Here is a 17906-nt window from a genome sequence, read left to right as displayed (position 1 = left end):
CAACAGCATGATGTTCTATACTATTAGGACTACCTGGGGTCACCAATATATGCAAATAGTACCTTTGGTGTCAACTTACAGAACACCAGGTAAATGCGAGCCTGTTTTTCTGTGTAATGATTTTCAACCCAACCAAAATATTTGACTAATTCTGACCAAGAAATGTAAACCTAATTGAAAGCGTCCAGCAACCAGGTGTTAAAAGAGGAAGCAAAACTTCAAGTAAATCATGAAAAAACATGAAACACTGTCCAAAGAGAATAACAGATTTAAACCTAGGGAAAGTATCCACATCCCTAAGCCTTTTCATATTTTGTTGTATTACAGTAACACATTTCAATGTATTTTATTTTGATTGTATGTGAAAGATCAACAGAAAATGTTGTATAATTGTGAATGAAGGAAATTATTTAATTAGTAAGTTTACTCCACCTGTGTGTGATTTAATCTCAGTATAAATACAGATAAAGATATAGTATAGATACAGTTAAAACCAGATAGACACATTATAAAGAAATATCCATGAACCTTTCTTTCTGTCTGACAGTAAATCAGACTAAACATTTCCTGTGTTACTTAGGACTACCAAAATTATTTATCATTACTAAATGCCAGACTAATGAGAAAGGGATGTTTTTATTTCTTTCTTCTATGTATGGAATTAGAAAACACTGTGATGCACAAGAATGGCAGCATCATGGGAGTGTTTTGCTTCAGGAGGCACTTGTTAACTTCGCAAAATGAAGCAACATTTCAGGAACACAGCCAGATTGGAAAGGCCTAGTGGTGCTAGTGGGTCCCCAAAATGGACAAAGACCCTAATATTTCCACCAAAATGTTTACAAAGAGAAACATAACCATTTTGTTTTTTTTTTTACTGTGTGACATTAAATCAGACTTTTGGTTTTTACTTTTTTCTAGTTCAGTTTAATTTCTTTACTTTGTAGTGTATATAAATGTCTGGTTTCAAATGTAGGCTTTTTTGTATGACTTAGAAGTTTGTTGGAGATTATTAGTAAAAAAAAAAGCATCATGAAGAAAAAAGTTTCCACCTTATTCCTATAATCCACAATGCTCTGTGTAAAACTTCCAGACCAGCAATCTTACAGTATATGTAAACGAACAGTCTCCCACAGAGCACATGCAGGCAAAAAATATTCCAATTAATAATGAGACAACATAAACCAAGCCGCACCTTCATTGTTCCAAGACTGGGAGAATGACTTGGGGAAATCCCTCTAATTACATTTGCTAACATACAGGGGTTGGACAATGAAACTGATGTATCAAGAGCCACGGTATCCAGGGTAATGTCAGTACACCAAGAAGGACGAACCACATCCAACAGGATTAACTGTGGACGCAAGAGGAAGCTGTCTGAAAGGGATGTTCTGGTGCTAACCCGGATTGTATCCAAAAAACATAAAACCACGGCTGCCCAGATCACGGCAGAATTAAATGTGCACCTCAACTCTCCTGTTTCCACCAGAACTGTCCGTTGGGAGCTCTACAGGGTCAATATACACGACCAGGCTGCTATAGCCAAACCTTTGGTCACTCATGCCAATGCCAAACGTCGGTTTCAATGGTGCAAGGAGCGCAAATCTTGGGCTGTGGACAATATGAAACATGTATTGTTCTCTGATGAGTCCACCTTTACTGTTTTCCCCACATCCGGGAGAGTTACGGTGTGGAGAAGCCCCAAAGAAGCGTACCACCCAGTCTGTTGCATGCCCAGAGTGAAGCATGGGGGTGGATCAGTGATGATTTGGGCTGCCATATCATGGCATTCCCTTGGCCTAATACTTGTGCTAGATGGGCGCGTCACTGCCAAGGACTACCGAACCATTCTTGAGGACCATGTGCATCCAATGGTTCAAACATTGTATCCTGAAGGCGGTGCCGTGTATCAGGATGACAATGCACCAATACACACAACAAGACTGGTGAAAGATTGGTTTGATGAACATGAAAGTGAAGTTGAACATCTCCCATGGCCTGCACAGTCACCAGATCTAAATATTATTGAGCCACTTTGGGGTGTTTTGGAGGAGCGAGTCAGGAAACGTTTTCCTCCACCAGTATCACATAGTGACCTGGTCACTATCCTGCAAGAAGAATGGCTTAAAATCCCTCTGACCACTGTGCAGGACTTGTATATGTCATTCCCAAGACGAATTGATGCTGTATTGGCTGCAAAAGGAGGCCCTACACCATACTAATAAATTATTGTGGTCTAAAACCAGGTGTTTCAGTATCATTGTCCAACCCCTGTATTTAGTTGCTTCAAACACCACACTGCTATGGACAGAGAAATTCAATACTGACTTGGCATTTTATTTCTTTTTAAATACTAGCAACCAACTAGTTATTTAAGTGATTATTTTCAGTGGCAAATGTCTGCTATAAACAAAGAATGCAGTCAGGGATAGTAACAGCTGGATGTCAAGCGCTGATTAATTAATACCGATCTAATTAACTACATTACTACGGTGCCCTGAAACTGACATGGGGGAAAAATATAAATAGCGTGTGTGTGAAATACTAATACTAATACTAATACCACAAAGTTAGATGCAGTGTTATAGAGTGCATCTTACTTTGTTCAGTACTTCAAATCAGTACTTTGTTCCCCTGGAAGTGCTTGATTCGTTCCCACGAAGTAGGCAACTTATTTTTTAGTTTTGGCGACTACTTTAGATTATGTTTCTATCCCTGTCCATCCTGTTCCTCCGTATGTTTAGAAAGTGCGCTGTATAGTAAGATTACAGTCATAGCCTGAGGACAACGTAGGGTAAGGATTTTCCTCCATGGACTTTCAGCTGACAAAGTGAATGAATGAAAATAACTCTTTGCTGGTACACAACAAAAGTTAATACACTGATCGCAAGAATATCCAGTTTTAGTCTAAATAAGTGGTGTAACAACAAACAGTGCAACATGTAACCATTTCTTCACATGTCTGATATTTGGAGGGACAGGAGCAAAGATGTTTGATTATTGAAACAGGCAAAAGCAACCACTTTACTGTTGCTGTCACTATCTTACAGAAAGTTGCACACAATCAATTCTAGACTAACATCACCACAAATAAGATGGATTTAATTCATTTAAATTGTATGCAGGATTTAAGCATTTCTACAGCTAACTCCATACTTGAATAAAATAAGAAACTACAATGCAAATTAAACTGATACACAATGATTTAAGTGCACAGGTGTGAAACTGTCAGTTCATCTGTAAGAAATGCCTGGGTGGGAATTGGTGACGTGACCAAGGGGCACCAGAAGTTTATTTTATTTTCCTCTTTTTTTTAACATCTGATCCTATAAAAGCAAAACAAAGCTATGACCTCAAAGAACATCAGGTGTGGTTTACAAAAAAAAAACGTACATGTAATGGTTGTCCCTTTATTATTAACGTTAGCAGATAAGTGACATGAGCTTTATAAACCTGCCAGAACTACTTACCGAGTTATTGTTCCTCCAGCCTCACTGGCAGCACAAAACCACTATCATCAGCTCCAAGTGTAATTTTTGTGTACATCATACATCATGCCAAGAGGCTCTTTCTATAGATCGAGCCTAACTGTGGCACCATGTCTAAACGTAATCACCTCCTGTCTCTGACTGTCTGTCTCTAAATGTCCCTCTTGTCCTCTTTTTCGCTGCCTCTCACTGGTTTCCCTCTCAAATAATGGCACCAGCCGTGTGCATTTTGTCTGCTGAAATTGCCTCACCACCCATTAGATATCCCAGCATCCTCATAGCCAACTCTATTTCAGTAACCCAAAGCCTAGTGGAGCTGCAATGAAAAGTTATTTGTACACAGTTATTGGATGTGCTTTAGCTCAATCCCCAAATAATCATTACGCTAACACTCTGTCATTAAATATGTTGTTCAATGTTATTGATCTCAAAGGAGCATTAAAAAGCTTTTACTGGAAAGGAAAGAGAAGCAACTGTCATTTTTCTTCTGATGTGACACAGTCTGCATGTTAATATATCAGCAGTGTGATTGAGAATACAAATAGAAAAAAAGTAAATCACAGCCTTCTGTCAGTGACTGTCATAAAACATCATGATCACAAATATAAAGGCGAATTATATTTACTGGTGCAGTTCTTTATGCCAGCAGTAGCTCACAGGTCTTTATTATTATTATTATTTTTTAATTTGTGTAAATTTACACGTTTTATGATTAAACACCACTTTTTTTCAGGTTATTATGAGAAGAATGGAAAAAAAAGTAATCAAATATAAGAAGAAAAACAAAAATAGTTAAACAGTATTCTGTATTTTGTTGTGCCTGTAATAAATCCTGACGCTGATGGGCTTATTATGGTCTCGCACACAAGGAATGAGTTCGTCTCTACCAGCTCTCCTATCAACTTGCTGATATAAACAATGCATTGTGTTCAAGGTCCATCCCCACCTCAAGGAGTCAAAGCGATGAGTTGAATATACACATCTTCATAGGGTCAAGGCTGTACTGATCCTGTCAGTTAATTACAGCCTGTCTTGTACTTCTGCTTCTGTGAACAATAACAAATACATAATATTATGGAATACAAACGTAACTCTTATATCTAAATATTACTCTATAGAGCCCTTTCACATAAGTTAAGACAATATGATGTGGACTAAAAAGCTGCAGTATGAATGGTCTTTGCAAAAGTATGCAAATGTTTTCTGAGGGATCTGGCACTTCACAAAGTTTCCATCAGAACTTAATGGTTGTTTTTGTGTTAGCAACAGTATGTTTTACCATGAGGTCCTTACTGTAAAGGGTACAGTAATGTTTAGATATAAGACCTAAATGGAAGGGTTAAAGGGTGTTGCTGCGAACAGCTGTCATCCATCAGTTTATCTCTGCAAAGCTTAAGAGGACCAACAAGATTTGTGACAAATCACCAGATTGTGTCCAATGAAATATGCTAGGCCAGCCACTTCTGAAAAGGTTAACCACTGTTCCATATTTTCTCAATTTGAGGATAATTGCTCTTACTGTGGTTCACTGCAGTTTCTAACACTTAAAAATGACTCTGTAACCCTCTTCAGATTGATCAATGACTTTGTTTCTCATCTGTTTTTGGAATTTTGTGAAATCAGGGAAAGATTAGTGTCCTTTCAATTATTTTAGCTTACTTTATATTGTCAGACAGGTACAATGTAAGTTAATTTTCGATTCTACTATTCTGGCATGAATGCCGCTAGTGAAGCTAAAATAGCTAAATTAAAATAAATGTATGATTTGGCAAGGCAGGGTAAATAGAATTTGAAGGTTCCAGGTTGGTTTGAAAAGCTTTTACCCCCTTTAGTGCCATAATATATTTAAGTTTAGTCACTTAATATTCAACAAAACACATTTCAGTCTGTCAATTACTGTCCTATAAATAGCCCAATATGGCGTGGTATTATGAAACAATAAAGCAGAATCAGTTTTATTGCCAAGTTTGTACAGACAAACAAGGAATTTGACTCTGGTGCACTTTGCTTTCAATGATAAGGAATATACAAACAACTTTACAATGTATGATGTGAGATCAGTCCAAGTCCATGGTGTTGTTCTGGAACGCTGACTGTCAAGTGTTCATCAGAGAAACAGGGTGGGGGAAGAAGCTGTCTCTGTTGCGGTCTGCTTTTAGCACTATCTGTATTACCGACCTGAAGGTAAAAGCCCATGTGGACTTGTGTGCAGGATGTGTAGGGTCTACAGAGATTTTTGCTGCTCTTTTCCTAACCCTAGACCTGTATAAGTCTTGGATAGAGGGCAGGTCAGCCCTGATGATTCTCTCTGCAGACCTGATTGTTTATTGCAGTCTGGACCTGTCCTGTTTTGTGGCCGAGCCAAACCACACTGAGATGGACAGACAGGACAGACTGAATTATGGCAGTGTAGAACATGATCAGCAGCTCCTGTGGAAGGTTGTACTTCTTGAGTTGCCTCAGGACGTACAGTCTCTGCTGGGCCTTCTTCCGAACATTGTCTATGTGTGAGGACCATCCCAGGTTTCGAGAAATGGTGGTTCCTAGGAACCGGAAGTGGTCCACAGCAGACACAGTGTTTTTGAGGTTGGTGAGGAGGTAAGTGGTTCTCTGAAAGTCCACCATCATCTCCCCAGACTTAAGTGGGTTAAATTACAGGTGGTTCTGACCACACCAGTGTACCAGCCAATCCACTTCCTGTCTGACTCATCAGACTTATCACTGTCCTGGATCAGTCCAATAACAATGGTGTCATCTGCAAACTTCAGGAGTTTCAAAGAAGGGTTCGCTCTGGTGCATCTATTTGCGTAGAGAGAGAAGAGGAGTGGGGAGAAAACACACCCCTGGGGGTGCCAGTGCTAATGGTTCTTGTGTGGGAGAAGATGCTCCCCAGCCTAACCTATCCTTCTGGAAGCTGGTGATCCACTGACAGGTGGAGACCGGGACTTTGAGCTGAATGAGCTTCTGGTGCAGGATGTCTGGGTTGATAGTGTTGAAAGCCAAGCTGAAGTCCACAAGCAGGATCCTGGCTTACATCCCTGTGTGGTAGTCCCAAGTGGGCTGCATCATCTGCCAACCTGTTTGCAAACTGCAGGAGGTCCAGAAGGGGGCCTGTGATGTCCTTCGGGTGCTTCAAAACCAGTCGCTCAAAGGGTTTCATGACTGCAGACATCAGAGCGATAGGCCTGTTGTCGTTTAATTCTGCGATGGTGGGTTTCTTGGGTACTGGGATGATGGTGTTTGAGGCAGGCAGGAACCTTACTCAGCTATAGCTTACATCTTCCTCTGAGATCCTAAGCGCAGGCAGGGGGTAGGGATCTGACGGTAGGTGGGTGGTTGGTGTATGGCAAAAATTTGTGTCTGATTGGAATGTGGAGGAATTGGGTTGCGGTGTGAGCAATAGATGAAAGGAGTAATTCGAGCACTGGCATTCTCAAAACAGCAAGCTCTGAACACACTGAATAATTTCACAACAACTTCTCTCCAGAATATTAGAATTTATTAACAAAACAGTAAAACTCCTGATGAAAATATTTCAATTAAAAAACTCTTTAACAATTAAACTAAAAGCTACCAAGCAAAGTAAAGGAATAAGGAAAACCAATTAACTATATACAAATAGAAGGGAAAAGGGGACCAATAAAAAATAATGATATCACAGTTCTGTGTGGATATTTATGTTTAAAGGTGATCTATCATGCAAAATCCAAGTTTTTAGCCTTTAAATACATTTTGTTGTGTACTTGGAGTCTGTAGGGGTCCAGCAAAGTTGAATTTAGTCTCACCAGGTGTTGTGGAGATTTTGGGTGATATTTTTCAGTCTGTTCAGTTTTCTCTATCATCTGTTATGTTTTTAGAACTCTTACGCCACAGTATTTGCTTCAGAACAGCTAAATAAGGTCATGGTTTGTGGCTAATCAATTTTGTGTATCCGCCATATTTATTTCTTGGTGCGATTTTTTATTCCAAGCTCAAGTATGCCTATGTTGCAAGTGGATAAGTTTGGTTCGATTGTTGGGTGTAATAAACCACACAATTCATTACACCGTCCCCCATTAGAACCTCTTTGAAGTGCCTAGTTAAATAAAATCTTTTCATGGAAATCTATCCACACCAGTGGGGAAATTCCTATTTCCCCACATCAAGGATGTGTGCCTTCAGCAACCTCCACCAGTATCAACAAGGATTTGCCGAAAGACTTCATCTGTTTAAGGTGTCAGTTTCTTCTGTCTATGGAAACGATGGACGCAGCAAAAGCATTAAGCTGCAAGTAACACTAAATAACAACAAACTTTATTTTAGACATAAATTAATTGTGTGTTGATATGACATCCTGGTCATTGTTTTTATAGCAGTAGCATCACTTCATCTGCTTATGTGAGTGCTGTGTTCTAATTTTAGCTGCTTTAGGACATACTGTGCTGTGTTATGAAACGTATTATATAAATAGTTTTGCATTGTTTTTGCCCTTTTTGTCTTGTTTCTGCACTGCTAGATAATTGTATCTCTGCTATCTAACTACAAAAATTGATGAATGTGTTAAAGTGGAGCGCTTTTTGAAATGGAGGGAGGCGGGGTGTGAAGTGCCTCAACAGCATTTAAAGATACAGCACCAAAACAAGTTGCTCCCAGACGCACTTTAGAACAGGGGTAAAAGAGGGGCCCGGGAGCTACAATAACAAGGAATTCAGACCAAAGCAATGCAGTTCCACTTTATATAGACCACAACTGAATGATTTAAGTGTGAAAAGGAAGGGTTTAAAAGCATGATATGTCCCCTTTAAGAACCAAGGTTTATTTTGAGGTACTTGGAGATAAGCTCAAACTATTCATAAAACTAATAAAGGAACAATTGGAATGTGTTCAAACAACCAGTCACAAAGAAAATCTAAATGGTAGGCAAAATATTATTTTAATAAGATAATTATTTAAAGAATGATAGAAAATCAATAACCCTTCTGAACAACTGATTCTTAATGCTGTTTTAATAAACCACCATTATTTTAGTAAAATAATTTTTAAGCTAATATTATTTGCCAAATTAGGAATTAATAACCTAATTTAGCAAGTTCAGCAATAAGTTCAAAGCAATGTACTACTGAAATGGCAGAAAGGAACATCTATGGACTCTCAAAAGATGATGACAAGCTGGATACAAATATTTGACCTTCCTCGGCCTTATCCCCGGATTTATGAATAAATGCCTCTTTCATCCAAACTTCCACAACCCATGACTGCTTCTAATTTGGGTTTTCTTAATCTCATATTCGTGTTGTTAGTTGTTGGACCAGAATAATTTAATTGTAAGAGGGACTAGTGCTTTAATACATTTTCACATAGATAAAGAGACAGCGTTTGTGCTTATTTTCTGTAAGAGTGATTATATGTCAAGATAAGCTTAGTGTTCCGCTATTCGGTAAAACGGTTGATGACACAGTGACATTTACATTACATTCTTTGTCCCTCTTAGCTTTGTTTATCTTTATTTTCTAGTCCCACCTTTTATAGGTTAGGTTTAATTATTGTTTACTTTTATTCCAGTCCTCGTTCCCTCTGCTCCATTCTCAGTTTGTTCCTTTAGGGTTGGTTTAGGTTTGTTTACTTTGTAATCAGGGTTTCCTCCAGTTTCTCTGTTACCTTTTAGTTCTTGGTTATTATATGCTTCTTTGATTATTGCATCTTGGTTAATTGTTTGGCTTAGGTCTGTGTTTCTGTTTATTAGTTACTTTGCCCATGCTCTGTCTTTGTATTTGTTTCACCTGCCTCCCTGCCTCCTTGTCACACCTGTTCTTAGTTCCCTTGATTACCTGCCTTTGTCTCCCTCTGTATATTATTTGTTTTTGTTTCATTGTGCTTTGTTGGTTCCTCATTCACACTCACTACCGTCATCCTTGCCTTGTTCCTGCAGTGTCAGTAAGTTGTTTAGGATTCCGGCTCTGTAATGTACCTGCAGTGTTTAGTTATGTTCTGGCTCTTCAAATAAAGTTGAGGTCTGGACTGTGTCATCCAATACATGGATTTTTTCATATAAATGATTTTACTGAAGCTCTGGGTGTATGTTTAGGGTTGATGTCCTGCTGAAAGATGAACCTCTGCCCCAGTCTAAAGTTTTTTGCAGCCTCTAGAAGTTTTTTTTTTCCAAGATTTTGTGTAATTTGCTCCATACATCATCGTATCAGGATTGATACGATGATGTATTTAGAAATGACCCAGCTCTCCAGCATCAACAGGAAAATTAAGGAGACCATAATGGATATCCAAATGAGGAGCATGCCTGACAAGCTTGCTTTCTCCAGCATTCCTAAGAACACAGAAGAAGAACCAGAGGCCACTGGGCGAAATTACATCCAGTAACAGCTAAAGATCCTGAGCAACGTTGTGAAGACCTTCACATTCCAACTGCTGGCCGAGACCCATTGTAGCAATGTTCAAACATTTCAAACAGAACAAGAACAAGTCAAAAGCTGCAGTAGAGAACTCCGTGGTACAAACTTCAGTGTAAACTTTCCAAAGGAAATCCTCCGAACCATGTTCTTGAATATTTACAGGCCTTCTGTAGCTTGTAGATAACTTTCATTCTAAAATCTCGGACATCATTGATTCAATTGCTCCAATTAAAGTGAAAGTTGTTTCTGTGCTCCACCAGTCAGAAGTGAAAAAAAGGAGTGTCTAAAAGCTGAACGTAGGTGGCGAAAGACTGGACTCCAGGTTCACTATATTATCTATAAAGAGAGACCATACAGATATAACTTACAACTGAAAAATGCAAGGGAATCCTTCTTTTCTGAGATCATCAGTAAAAACATTAACAATGCTGGTGCATTATTTGCCACGGTCGACAGGTTAACAAACCCTCCTGTAACTGTAGCATCTGAACTCCACTCTACCAGGGCCTGCAATGAATTTGTTAACTTCTTCACTGAAAAAACCCAAACGATCAGAGGGGCAGTCAGCGCATCCACATCAACTCCAGGACCAATGTTGTCTCCAACTAGAACTGATTTTGACAAAATTTCCCAATTTCACCAAATAAACTACAAAAACTTAGAAGAAAACGTACAGCAACTAAGCTCTTCTTCCTGCTGTCTTGATGTTTTACCCACAGCTTTCCTTAACAAAGCTTTGCCTGTAATAACATCTGATTTAACACAAATAATAAACACGTCCCTTTTGTCAGGTGTTTTCCTCCAGGCCCTGAAAACAGCAATTATCAAACCTCTATTGAAAAAGAGCAACTTGGACAAGCTGCTACTACAGAACTACAGGCCTATATCAAACCTCCCCTTCATCAGCAAGATTATTGAAAAAGTTGTGTTTCAGGAGTTAAACAACTTCCTAACAACGACCAACCACTTCGATGTCTTCCAGTCAGGCTTCCTGCTCACCACAGTACAGAGACTGCTCTTGTCAAGGTGTTCAGTGACATCCGTATGAACACAGACTGTGGAAGAACCACAGTGCTGGTATTATTGGACCTTGGTGCAGCATTCGACACTGTTGATCACTCCATTTTATTAGAGCGCCTGGAAAACTGGGTCGGCTTTTCTGGTACAGCCCTCAACTGTTTTAAATCCTACTTGAAGGACAGGGACTTTTTTGTGTCAGTAGGTAACTTTACATCAGAGACCACAAAAATCACGTGGTGTTCCCCAAGTGTCCATCTTAGGGCCCCTCCTATTCAATATCTACAAGCTCCCTCTAACTCAGATTTTAATAAACAACAATGTAAGTTATCATAACTATGCAGACGACACACAGCTATACGTTACGATGTCACCAGGTGACCATGAACCCATTCAAGCTCTGGGTAAATGCTTAGAAGAAATCAATGCATGGATGGGCCAAAATGTTCTTCAGTTAAATCAAAACAAAACTGAAGTAATAATCTTTGGACGAAAGTAAGAGTGTTTAAAAGTTAATAAGCGGATTAAAATGCATAAGCGCTGTCGGCAATCTTCTGTGTTTAAAATCACCCTTCAAGTAAAGTTTGTCTTAACTTTAAAAACACACAAATAAAGAACACAAAACTGAACATGTGTGCTGCGGATAAGTCTGCTAGCACTGAGTTCAACTCAAACAAAACTAAACTTCATAAAATGAAAAACGTTTAGATCATTTCAATCTAAATCCTTCTCTATTATTCTGCCCAAACATCAAACCTCATGTGAACGTGTTGAGGAGTTCTCCGGGCGACGACAAAGTTTGAAGAAACGTCCACAGTCAACAAAGGCGAAGGGGGGGGGGGGGGGGGGGGGGGGTTGAAGGTGCAGCCGCTCTGTGAACACAGGGTTAGCTTCCAGCTAACCTCTGGAGCAGTGGCTGGAAGACGGCTCGTTCTGTCCACTGACCACACTGCACGTTACCACAGGATACGGCTCCTGTTGTCCTTCCTTCAGGCTCGGCTTCGTAGAGATCGCGTCTCTGCAGGGAACTCTGGAACTCAATTTGCTTCTGCAGGCCTCAGAGAGAAAGTTAAGCAATGCTTATACCTTAATCTCCCTTTTATGAATGAATACCGGATTCTTTCAACAGTAATTCATCAGTACTTAATTTGTGCATATGATCGCGTGATCTTATGACACCTTTGGATCCAATTTGAAGAGTTTATGTCTGTTTGCCAGCAAAGAGACATTAGCGCGCTGTGTCACCGGCCAGCCTCGCACAGAGTCCGGGTGGCAGAGGCAGGATGTAGCAAGAGCGGTGCTTTTATTTGGCCAGTGATGTCACAGGAAGTCCGCAGTTACCACGTTTCCTGGCTGTGCTGGAAGTAGGTTAATGCAATTTATTTTGAAAGTTCTGGGAAAGTCTGTACTGGCATTTCATGTTGTAACCATGGCTGTGGGTCCCAACATAGATAAACTTGACTTGACTTGACTGCCAACATTGTCTTTTTCCTGTGAGGAAGAAGCTTATTGCTGAGGCAATGCACTTTGCAGTCATAGTTGACAAACTTAATGTAAATGGTCAACTGTTTCTGGGTCGGGAGATTACTCCATGGCTTTACTGCACACAGCTGCTGTTAGGATTAAACAGTAAAAACTGATTAGATCATAAGTTAAGTTTACTGGCATTTAATACATTTAACGTTAACGTGCAACTCATTGTGACTGTAAACACCCAATGTGTTTCTTTTACTTCCTCACACTGACCGCACAATCTCTCTTTTTCTCCCATGAACACACACAGACACACAGAGACACACACAGCAAGACACCCACAATACAAACTTAGTTTAGACTTTATACTTAGTTGCTGATATGAACTAAATCTTATTTGTCAAATGGAATGCACATGGAACTGGAAATAATATAAGAAATCATGGATCAACCAGAAAAACCTAAATCAGATATTATCTTACCACAGGAAACCCACATATCCAAATCTGGACCAAATGCACTGAGTACACCAGAATTTCCTTGTTTTTATTTAGCCAGTTATAATTTCAAACAAAGAGCTGTAGCTAATTTAAATAATAAAAGGATACAATTGATATAATAAGAGCATATCTGATCCAGAAGTGAGAAATGTAATTATTAACATAAACGGATGATTCTCTGAATTTGGTGCACTTTGGGTTTTGAGGTTACAAAAAAATATACTTGTGTCTCTGAACATTTCAACTACTGAAGAACTATTTGAACTTCTGAGAAAATATATTTTCCCCTATGAATTAAAAATGTATAGTTATTTCTTTGTTCCTTAGGTGACTGTGAGAAAATGGTCATTGGAAGCTGAAGAAGCTCTGCAAGGTTGCTTTGAGGCAACAGACTGGGACGCACTGTGCCAGCCACATGGAGAGGACATCAATGCCATGACTGAGTGTGTAACCGACTAAATAAACTTCTGTATGGATAACATCATCCCCACCAGAACCATGAGATGCTTCCCCAATAACATACCCTGGATCACCGGTGACCTAAAGGACCTTCTTAACAAGAAAAAAAGAGCCTTCAGAGAGGGAGACAGAGGATTATTGAGGAGTTTACAGAAGCAACTTAAAGTCAAGATAAGAGACAGCAAGGAGGTGTACAAGAAGAAGCTGGAGAGCAAGCTCCAGCAAAACAATATCAGAGATGTGTGGTCAGGGATGAAGAAGATCACAGGCTTCAAGCAGAAGGATGATCAGACCGATGGAGGTCTGGACAGAGCCAATGAACTGAACACATTCTTGAATAGGTTCAGTTCAGAAACAAGCTAAGCGTCCTCCTCTCCTGCTCACAGCCAAATAGACATATCACCCTCCTTTGAACCACAGGACCTACAGCTGTCCAGTAACACCTCAAATGTTTTATCTTCCACCTCAGCCATGGACCTTTCTGCTTCTACATGTTTACCTTCAACCATATCAGAAGATGCTGATGCTCCCTGTGCCTCCCCCTTCCACCTTTGTGTCTCAAGAAGTCAGGTGAAGATGCAACTGGAGAGACTGAATCGGAATAAGACTGCATGGTTCCCATATTGCTGCCAATCTCACAGGACACAAGTTCTGTGAGGCTCTCTAAGTCTGAAGATTCAATAAGCTTATGCTGACAAAGCTTTTCAGCCAGAAAGCTCAGGTTTTCATGTAACCTGTACTTACATGTTGTCGCGGTCTGAAAGGGAGGGGTGGACAACCCAAAAGGTTTGTAGCTGGCAAAATGAGGCGTAGGAAATGTGACTGGTGTTGTTTTCTTTCACAAACTTTGTGTGAAGGTTTTTCATTGTGTCTACAAGGAATCGTTTTTGCATTTTTATTTTGTTCTTTAGCTGTTCTGTTTGCTTTTTCCCCATCGTCATCCGACTCACATCATCTCTTGTGAGTCGGATGAAGAATGTCTTTGCTTTGCTCACCAGAGATGTATCAGTATACCTGTTGTAAGCTTGTCTGGTGGAGTTATTACTCTGGTCTTCATTCTCACACAAATCCGGCGTTTCTTTGAAAAGCCAAGTGCTTTCTTAGACCACCTATGCAGCCTGTATTTCTTGACTATCTTTCCAACAAGAACCTCAGCAATAGTTTTTTTCTTCTTTTCATTTCTGGCATTCTTGTACTTATTCCTAATGTCACAAATTAGGGTTTCATGGTGAAAAAAGTTTTCCTCACCTTTCTGGTCACAGTGCAATTCTTCAGTAACTGATGGACTTTGGATCTGGGAGAGTCTTTATTCTTGGTTGCTCGCTGGAATCTTTTCTTGTATTTTTCTGTCTGATGCTTCTGATGTTTAAGTTTCCTTTTTAGTACTTCTATTTCTTTGTGCAATTTGTCTGTTGTCTTTCTGGATGATTTCTTGCCTGTTGAATGACTAAGTTGAAAACATGGAAAAGGAATTATTAGTTTTACTGAGAGTAAAATAGTAGTTACGTTAGTAATGACATAGCATCTAGGACACAGGGGTGTGTATTTTTAATTAAAACCAAACATTATTTCTAACCACATATTTCCCTTACCATGAGGACCCTGGTCTGGCTTGCACTACATCTTCAATCTCACTTTCAGGAGTATGTGGAGGAGTTAGAGAGGTAGGACCACAGCTTTCCATCTCAGCTTTCCTTTTCTGCCTTCTGCCACTCCTTGCGCTTTTGTCTTTAAGCTCTCTTACTCAGATCATTGATTGATTTCTTTTTCCCTGCTTCTTTATCTCTTTTCCATTGCTCACGCTCTTTCCTGGGGTATTCTTCCCTTCTCTGTGAATCTGCATTTCTTTTTTCCCTAAACTCTCTTTGTCTCTCTGCATTTGATTTAGGCACCTGATTGCCGTAATCTGAAAGCAATAATCATGAAATAACATTTAGAGAAAAGGGGCTGCCTGACTTAAGAACAGTCCAACATTCAACCCCATAACAGTGTTTTTTTTTTTTGGGGGGGGGGTTGAATGTTATGGGGCTAAAAGTAGCCATAAGTCCACATTAGCTAGGGTATGAAGCAGCATATAGCATGAAGAAAACAAGAAATTAATATATTTTTCCAAGACAACTCTTTGCTTTTTCCCAGAAAATAGAAAATATTATTTATGCATTTAACAGTTTTGATTGGTTGAGCTTGACGATGTTAGTCTGTGGATAAAAACAATTAAATATATGTAAGAAAGTATGCTAACACTTACCAGTATTTACATTGTGAACAGGAAAAGACTTAAGTGATGTCACTTTCTGGGTGCTGATGAAGTTGAACTGAACCAATATTTTTAAAAAGGGGGGAATTGGTATGCTGTTACGGGGTTGAACAAAACTTGGGGATATGATTAAAAAGTACAATTTTATAAATAAGGCATACATTTTTCTCTTATTTCTTTTTTTTTAGGTTAAAGGATACCTGCAAACTTTTATATTAGTAGAAATAACTTGTGGTTAGTGGCTATTTTTATTTGTTTTATATTCAGTGAAAAAATTTTAAACAATTCTTAAAAAAATATTTGTGTTTTACATTGCAAAGACACATGGATATTTCCATTTCTTGTTGTTAAATAAATGTTGTGGTTTACTTTATATGAAAATCTTTTAGGTAAACCTGGGAGACACAAAGTGCACCGGTACTTTTTCCGTATTGTTGCTAACACACACAGACAGACAGACAGAGAACAAAACTCAACTAAAAACATACCCTCCTTGGCAGAGGTAACAAAAACTGGTGTATCACTAAAGCATTCTGTCCAAATGTGGACGACAACTTCTATCACAGTCTCTTTTCTGCCCTTTCAACTCAGACTGGCACAGCACTTATAGAGGGAGGGGATTTTAACCTCACTCTGAACACAGAGTTTGACAGGCTCAGCAAATCATCTGCACTTCATAACTTAGTCAGTTAACACACTAAAGCAGTATATGGAAGATTTTGGTCTATGTGATGCCTGGCGCTCATGTCATCCATCAGACAAGGAGTTTACCTTTTTTCACCACTCATGCTACCATATAGACTTATTTCTAATCAGCAACTCTAATATAAAGTAGATATGGGAGGAGCAAGTTCATCCTATTTCCTTTAGCGACCTTGCACAAGTAACTATGATGGTAATGGAAAAAAACATTACCACACTCTGTGAAACTTTGGAGGTTTAACAAATCGTTACTTAAAGATAAAGATTTCACCAGGTTCTTTGAGAGGGAGTGGACCATTTTTAAAAATAAATAATCAGCCTAAAATCTCTTCTGGTATTCTCTGGGAGGCAACAAAAGTTGTTATAAATGACAAAATAAGTTTTTATTCATAATATCAAAAAAAAAAAAAAAAAAAGTATCTGAAGTGAAACAACAACATAAAATAAAAGACTTCATAAAGCAACTCATCCTACATCCCAAGATGAAAATCTGTTAAATAAAATAAGAAAACTAAAACGAGAAAATAGTACAATACCAGAGCCAAGAATATAATTTAAAAATAGAGAATGTGATTGGAGAACTTTGAGCATTGTAATGAATCAAGCAAATTTCTTGCAATTCAATTGAACAAGAATGAAGAAAATATTACAATTTCAACAATAACTGTCAGTAACTGTATACCAACAAATGACCCTGAAGAAAAAATTATCAAATTTTTTTATTTATTTACAAAACAAAACCTAATTCTGACATAGATTAACTTTTTTATGAAGTCAATATTTCTAAAATTAATTTGCAATAGAAAAAGTTTCTCTGAGTTTCTTTAAGCAACAAATTAACTCCATAAAGCAGTTAAAAGTATGACTAACGGCAAACCTCCATGACCTGATGGTTTCCCTGCAGTACTCTACAATGAATTCTGGCCAATGCTGGCCCCCACCGTCCAACAGATTGTCACAGAAATTCTGGAAACCTCAGTATTCTCTCCAAACATAAATTGGGCTAACACAAATTGTATCCTCAAGCTGGATAAAGATCCAACACTTCCATCCACATTCCATGTTGTGCTCTGTGCAGTATTTGTATGATGTATTCTGGGTAGTAATGTTATTTTGTGCCCTGTACTGTATTGTTCTGCCTGCTGGTAATGAGAGTTTAGGGGCTGGTCTGTGGCAAAGAATTCATGTGTCCAATATCACCTCTAAGTGCAGATCTTAAAATCATCTGCAAGACATTGGGCACAAGGCTTAAAAAGCCCCTCATATTATACATCCTGACCAGAAAGGATTTGTTTAATATCGGTATGTTATAAATAATACATGAAGAATCATAAACCTAATAGATTATGGCGACATTCCAAAATAAAAATGGTTTAATTGTTTCATTAGATGCAGAGGCAGCTTTTGACAAGGCTAATTGGAAATGTCTATATGCTACCTTACATAAAATTGACTTTAGACAAAACTTCTGAATGAAAGACTCACCTTCACCGCCTCCACCTTCCAATGACTCTTCTGTGCGTCTCCCGGCCTTCCAATCAGCATTATATCCGTCTGATTCTCCATCCAGTCACCTTCCGACGCCTTGCTTTTAAAGGACCTTCAGCTGTGTTCATCCTCGCCT

Source organism: Girardinichthys multiradiatus, chromosome 22 (assembly GCF_021462225.1).
Source record: "Girardinichthys multiradiatus isolate DD_20200921_A chromosome 22, DD_fGirMul_XY1, whole genome shotgun sequence".
NCBI classification, from domain to species: domain Eukaryota; kingdom Metazoa; phylum Chordata; class Actinopteri; order Cyprinodontiformes; family Goodeidae; genus Girardinichthys; species Girardinichthys multiradiatus.
This window is presented reverse-complemented; position numbering follows the sequence as displayed.